Below are 7,770 nucleotides of genomic sequence, written 5' to 3'. Positions count from 1 at the left end.
TGTTCTTGGACTTCAGTTGTTCTAGTGTCGGCTTCATGAACGGTGGTTCCCTGTTGTGATGGGCTTCCAGTACTGAAGGTGTCTTCAGCTGCGTCCTGAAAGTAGGATTACAGTCAGCCAGAATATATATGCGTAAGGAAGAAGTTTCGGAGGAATGAATTACCTAGTTGGTGTTTGATTCTGATTTATTCGGGTAAGGTTGTGATGTTTTCTTGATGACTCGTCTTGCGATGGTCTTCCTTTTCTTAGTTGGGACTCGGGGGAGCACTTCCAGAGGTCTGTCTCCGCTTAGAAGCCGACTGGGGTGAGTCTGGCTGAACAGTCATTATTACTTTCTTCATTGGTGGTGATTCCTTGTAAAAACGAACATCAGTTGGAAGGAAGTAGAATGGCTCCCCGTTGCTGGTCATGGGTTCTGGATCATCTTGTTGCTGTAGGCAAGGTGAGCAGGGTTAGCCAAGTAAAGTGGTGGAGGACTTAGAATAAGTGCACGGATTCAGTACCTCTTCCTCGGGGATTGCATATTCAGGATCAATTTGCTGCTGTATAGGGCCTAAAGCTCTTCTGAATACATGAGTTTTCCACATTCCCCACCATGTGTTAAAACCGATTGATGAGGGAGTAAAGGACAGGTCGGCTGGTATTGAAATGTGGAGGTTGTCAAACATGTTGTAGCATCTTGAACGGGTAAGACCATCGGGAAATCGGCTCTACTCTCCACCAAGTGGTGAATATGAAAGTGGGGAGGGACTTGTCCTAAGCCAAATTGCTGAGCTGCTACGACTGGTTGATAGGTTTCATAACCTGGTTTGATGATTCTGTTGGAAGTACTTATGCCAATAGGGAGGAAACCAGGTCGGATCATCAGGGAATATAGATGCCGAGTGCTGTCGTCATCGGCAAAACTGTCCAGCCTGAAGGTAGTTGGGTTCTCAAAGGCTTCAGATTCAATGAATGTAAAGTAGAGGGGATTGTCTAGATATTTGTAGAAGACTCTAAACCAGTTTGCTACATCTGTCGAGTTCAGTTTGCTACCAGGGAGGCTGAATAGGGCTTGGCCATAGCTGGTGCATCTAATTTGTTTGCCATTCTCGCCGGGGAAGGAATTCTTGGCTAGGCTTTAAAAGTTTGGAATTTGATGCTGGAATTAGAGTTGTGCCCATAACTAAATGAACCACCAAGGGCCTCCATTTGATGCGGCAAAAGGATGTTTGACACCTGGAGTTCAGAAATTCAGAAATTTATATATGGTGTCATATTTTAGAGTTTAATTCATTCGGAGGATTAATGAGCTGAGGAGAGTTGAAAGGACGGGTTGAATATTAACTTCAGGCCGAGGATTGCTGTATCTACGATTGGAGATCTCGCTGTTTGAGCTTCAGAGTCCGCCATGGTTCAGATCTGCTAACTTAGGGTTTGGTTGTTTTGCGGGCTCTGGTTCAAGTTTTGGATAATGTGAGTTTTCGCTCGAACTTATGGAGCGGGATTCTCGAATTGCGCTCGGATTTGGAATATCTATTTCGAGTCGGATTCAGAGTGGGCGTGATGTTTTGTTCTTATGCAGGTTACTTCCAGTTTTGAATTTCGTCGGCTCTTGAATATTGGTAAATCCCGATGCGGTGCCATCGGCTTTTGGAGGGTTGTCCGAGCAAGCAATTAAGTGATAAGGAACTTTATTCATTAAAGATAAATTTTTACAAGAGGAAGACGAGTTTGTGGTGAAAGGAGTCGATTCAGGGTGAGATTAAATAGAGAAAAAAATGGAAGATGAATCGGCACTTTCACATTCTACGAGGAGCCGGCTGCAGAGACGTTGCGTCTTCCGTGGTGGTTGTAGTGCGTTTTAATGAGCATCAACAAGAAGATGGGGCAACGAGATGGTTTTGGAATTATCATTGCCAAAACCAGGGGGCATGTGTTATCGCCATAAATTAACAGGGTTAATTAATGGGCTGCAAGTGAGTTGGGCTTAATGCAGAAGTTAAAGGAGGCTTACGAATTGGCTCCTGCGTGGGCGTTCGGGCCACCTGGGCCATGTACCTTTAGGTTTAAGTTCAGTTTTAGTTAGAGATAGAGTCCAATATGGACACGTTAGTTTAGATTGTTTTCCAAGTCTCCGGACTATAAATATATAGCCTATGACATTTGTAAAAGAGGAAAGTCATCACGTTTTGCAACAATACCTCGGTGCACCGCCGCCCCTAATTCTAGAGTTTCATCCAAGTAAGTGTCATGCTGCCCTGATTGCCCCTCGCGATCAGGGCGCCATTGTTCTTGCTTCTATCTTGGTATTACTCGTGCTGAAGTATTTTTTATGGCGAGTAATGCTTGTTATCCTGATGTTTCGCAGCATGTTTTAATAGATTCATTATGCGCTTACTTGTTTATCATCTGTGAACATCATGATATCTCTGTACAATCATGTTCTAATCTTATGCTAATTCTCGTTACCTAGAGTTAGGCGTGCGGAGATAATACCTTGCTTTGTTTCGTTTAGTAGATCCGATCTGTTACGGTTTGTTCTTGTTCCATGAGAATTGGCTCAATATCTACTAGATTAGGCCTTACAAACGGATTGGATGTTTCGGTGGTATGTCAGATGCTTTGTTTTGGCCTTAATGGGGATTTGTTCCGGGAATCGGCTCTTGCTAGTTCTTAGGCCTCCGTTCTGGTTAGGGTTTAGCCATCTATCATGCTCATTAGGCCCAATTACGTGTAGGATGATCCGATCTAGTAGTGAAGCTTTAACCGTCGTGGATTGGATCAACTAGATTTAATTAAAGCAAGTTTTACTGTTATCTGTTTTAACTGTCAATATCCGGATATATATATATATATATATATATATATATATATATATATATCTGATCTGACAACGGGACTCGATCGGCTCTTTAAAAGCTGATGCAAGAGTCGTCCCGGGGAGCCGACCACGACTCGGACTAATATTTACACGTGTCTATGCATGCAGGCAAATCGTCGAAAGCACGTTCGCACCTTTCTGATCGGGTATAGGTCAGGTGGCACGTCCTGCATCTCCGGAAGCACCGGCGTGTGCCAGGATCTGGGCCGTTGACCGAGGGACCGGTGCCAGCCAGCGCCCCGGCAGCCTCCCGGCTCTTCGTGTTGCCTGTCGCTACTCGCCGGTGGGTTTTGACCGACAACACACCTCGCTAGCAGGGATACGAAAATGAGCCAGTTGGTTTTAAAACATATCCAAGGCATATGTTGTTCTGGCAACCAGCAGCAGTATTTTTTTCTCACACCAAATTAGTATTAGCCACCAGCCACCAGTCAGCCAGCAGTATTTTTCTCTCACGACAAATCAGTACCACCAAACAGCCACAGCCAGCCCAATGGAGTTTTCCTTTCCCTTTTTAATCAGTCGGCGAACCTTTGTCGTTGGATCCGGTGGAGAGCTTTGCTCAGGGAGGAGAGGCAAGGGGAGAGCCGTGCATCATGCCGGTTCGGCGCGCACTCATCATCTTGCACAGCGACACTTCTCCGAGTACTAAACAGTCACGCTGGTCGCTTTTTTGTACAGCCCCGGAGAAGATACTCTGACTCTCTTGAGTGCCAAATAAAGTGACACGAACAATACTAGAATTGGCATGGATGTTCAACCCTGCAGGTCTCCGCTTGGTTGTGCAACCGGATGAATGGGCCATCGGCGGGCCATGGATTTTTTTTTTTTTTAGAGGAAGGCGGGCCATGGATGGTGCAACAGAGTGAGAGGCAACTAGAAAGTGCAAGCGTGCACAGGCCGCATCTACCTCACGTAGACACCGCCACCAGTAACGATCACCGGCATGGCCTTGCCATGCCAGGGTCATATTTTACTTGCTGGAAGTACCAGCAGCAGGCAGGCAGGCTGCCACCCGTGGCACGAGATTGGTGTCGGCATTACGCCATTACGCGGCCCTTATTAGCAGCACGAGCATAGGAACTAGAAGACTATACCTGCTTTTTGGGTCAATGCAATACCCAAACCCCAAAACAAGCTAGTTGGGTTGTCTGGGTCAGTGATCGGGTCGACCCAGAACGACCCACCTGCATCCTGAGTGACACCCGATTATGATACTGATTTCTCCAACACTTGGAGTAGGTTGGATCAGCTTAATTTTCCCTAAAAATCAATCGAAGCGATTAAGAAAAACGTATAAGCAGTAATCGAGGACCAAGAAGCGAGCACATGGTGCCCAGAGCTGAAGCAGGGGAGGCGTTAACTGAACTCTGAGACGTCAAAGTTCAACTTCCTCCTGTTCTTCTCTCCCCAATCCGTCTCCGAGTGACCTCTGGATCTCCTGGCTCGCAGCTTCCAGCAATGGCGGAGGAAGACTCGAGCAGTAGGCGATGGCACGGGGAAGGCGACCCGCACGAGCAGAGGAAGCAGCAGGGTGGCTTCAAGACCATGCCCTTCATCCTAGGTGAAGTGTCCATCCTATCCACACCCTACGCACCACCGGTTGTCTAGGTTCTTGCCGATCACATGCTCGGAGCTGAGCTTGACATGTGCGCGCTGCAGCCAACGATTTCTGCGACCGGTTCGCGACGGTCGGGTTCAACGCCAACCTCATCACGTACCTGACGCAGCAGCTGCGCCTGCCGCTCGTCGAGGCCTCCAACACGCTCACCAACTTCCACGTCCTCTCCAACCTTACCCCGCTCGCCGGCGGCCTCATCGCCGACTCCTTCACCGGCCGCTTCTGGACCATCGCGGCGGGGTCGGCCATCTACCAGCTCGGCATGCTCGGCCTGACCGTCTCCGCGCTGCTCCAGTCGCTCCGCCCGCCGCCGCCCTGCGCCGCGGCGGCCGGCGCCGAGGCGGACCGGGCCTGCGCCCGCGCGTCCGCCTGGGCGCTGCTCGTCCTCCGCCTGTCGCTGCTCTGCACGTCCCTCGGCACGGGCGGCACGCGGCCGTGCGTCATGGCGTTCGGCGCCGACCAGTTCGAGCTCGAGCTCGACAGGCCTCGCCGCGGCGAGGCCGGCGCGAGGCGGCCGAGGTGGAGCTTCTTCAACCTCTACTTCTTCGGCGTCGAGCTCGCCAAGCTGATCGCCGTCACCCTGGTGGTGTACGTTCAGGAGAACGTGGGGTGGGGGTGGGGGCTCGGCGTCCCGACCATCGCCATGCTCGCCGCGGTCACCGCGTTCGTGTCGGGATACCCTCTGTACGTCAAGATGGCTCCAGGGGGCAGCCCGCTCGCGCGGCTGGCCCAGGTCGCCGTCGCCGCGTTCCGGAAAAGAAATGTGGCCGTGCCGAGCGACCCCGGACACCTTTACCAAGACAAGGAGCTCGACGCCGGCATCTCCACCGCCGGCCGCCTGCTGCACACGAACCAACTCACGTAAGCCTCCCTAATAATTTGTTTCTACACTAACAATAGATTACTGATTCTATCTTATGTCGTGCGAACGTAAGCTAAAATATAATGCCTCCATGTGTGCCTCTTCCTTTAGCTTTTTTGACCGTGCCGCGACCGTGATGCACGGCGACTTCACCAGCGGCGGCGCCCCGCGGCCATGGCGGCTGTCGACGGTGCACCGGGTGGAGGAGCTCAAGTCGATCGTCCGCATGCTGCCCATCTGGGGCGCCGGGATCCTCCTGGTCACCTCAGCGTCCCACAACCACAGCTTCGCCATCCAGCAAGCGCGCATCATGAACCGGCGCGTCGCGCCGCGCCTCGAGATCCCACCAGCCTCCATGCTCATCTTCTCCAACCTCACGATGCTGGGCACCCTCGCGCTCTACGACCGGGTGCTGGTGCCCGGGCTGCGGCGCCTCACGGGGCGGCCCGCGGGCATCACGCACCTCCAGCGCACGGGCATCGGCCTCGCCATCAGCACGCTGAGCAACGCCGTGGCGGTGGTCGTGGAGGCGAGGAGGAAGCGGGCGGCGGCGAGGCACGGGCGCACGGCCTCCTGGACAGCCCCGGTGCCACGGTGCCGATGAGCGTGCTCTGGATGGCGCCGCAGTACGCCATCCACGGCGTGGCCGACGCGTTCATGGACGTAGGGCGCATGGAGTTCCTGTACCACCAGGCGCCCGAGAGCATGAGGAGCTCCGCCGCGGCGCTCTACTGGCTGACCATGTCGGCCGGGAGCTACATGGGCACGTTGCTCGTGACGACGGTGCACGAGATGACCAAGGGAGGAGGAGAATGGCTTCAGGACAACCTCAACAGAGGGAAGCTGGATCGGTACTACTGGCTGGTGGTGACCCTGCAGGTGGTAAATTTGGTGTATTTCGTCATCTGTGCAAAGCTGTACACCTACAAGAAGTTGGAAATAGTAGACCAGGAGAGCACAGATGACACAGAGGAGAAGCATTTGGAGCTTCAACCGCTGAACGAAAGCGATGAAAAAGACGTCGAGCTTCGGCCTCTGCTGTCTTTCTTCAGTCTTCACTGAATGACATCTTTTATAGAAGATTCAATGAAGGGCTAATGACATAGCGAAATGAGGGGAACTTTGATTCCTTTTATACAGAAAATGTTTTATAACAAAAGGTAAGATGAGTTTAGTTTTTTGTCAGATTATTAGAAGAATTTAAGAGAGGATTAACTCGTAGAGTTGCACGGATGAGAGAGAAAAAAAAGGAGGCACGCCGAAGAATTAAGCATCAAAATTTGAGCCCGTGAGCTAGTCTTGATTGAAGTAGTTCTAAAATCCCAAATTATGGCTCATATTTTCACAAGCATCTTTGATAGGTTATTTCTGCAGACGACTCTACAAGGCAGATAAGTTATACAAGCACCCCGAACGAATCAGTGAATCAAGGCAACTTATTTAGGGCACAAGGGAGACCAGGTGGCCTAAAAGACACTTCCCCATGAATTGTCTACCATGCCTAACCATAACTACCAGTGGATGTAATAATCAGATAGCTACTAGCACCTCCGTTCTCCACTAGTCAATTCCTTTTAAAAAAATTCCACTTGTCAATTCCATCATCGGCATATCCCCAACAATCAGTCAACCTTATTATATGATAGCAATAATTATCAAAAGTATTATAGCATGAAAGTATTTGATGGAAAATCTATTAATATAATTTTTGCATGGTACATCTAAAAAAGACGTGTATATTGGTCAATGGTCAAAATTTAAATCCAAAACTTTCAACATGAATGTTTTAATAATCTGCTATTAGGAAGTGAGAGAGCATCGAACACCATAACTATGGAAACCTGCCTCGAATATGAACAGTCCAGGTATGCCCAAGACCAGGTTGACACCTACCTCGGATAAAACCACAAACCCTGTTGTCACGTCAGCATTATACTACAGGTCTGAACCATTCCCAACGACACAAATAGTATGCTTCAGATTCCATTACTTGCATATTTTACACTCGTATTTCATCAATGGACACAAACATCATATTATATTGGTAAATAAGAACTCCAGATAAAAAAGGGCTCGGATATTTCTATTTATGATCTATACTTAACCAAGAAAACATGATCTGGATGACCAAAGAAGCAATTGGGGCAAGCCCAACCTTCTGAAAGTGTTATAGCACTTGAGCAGAGTGAACAAATAAAACTGAGAAATGTATTGTGGAGGTAAAGATCTATGGCGCCAGTTTCTTTCAAACACAAGCCCTTGAGCAACTTCAATGAAAAGCACTGAATCACGCTAGGTGAATAGTCTCCACAAGATTAAGGTGGCACCTAATTACCCCGCTAGGGAGTTGTATTTGTTACATTGCTTATCTATTCCAGAACATTCACCTGGCTATAATTGCTCTCCTCTTCTACATCAACAGGG

General features: G+C 49.6%; 1 pseudogene; it reads left to right on the top strand.

The window, feature by feature from the left end:
• The first annotated feature begins 4,020 nt into the window (after positions 1 to 4,020).
• Positions 4,021 to 6,408, top strand: LOC120700769 (annotated as a pseudogene).
• The last annotated feature ends 1,362 nt before the right edge of the window (positions 6,409 to 7,770 follow it).

The sequence above is a fragment of the Panicum virgatum genome, chromosome 3K (assembly GCF_016808335.1).
Source record: "Panicum virgatum strain AP13 chromosome 3K, P.virgatum_v5, whole genome shotgun sequence".
Taxonomy (NCBI): Eukaryota; Viridiplantae; Streptophyta; class Magnoliopsida; order Poales; family Poaceae; genus Panicum; species Panicum virgatum.
This window is presented reverse-complemented; position numbering and strand designations above follow the sequence as displayed.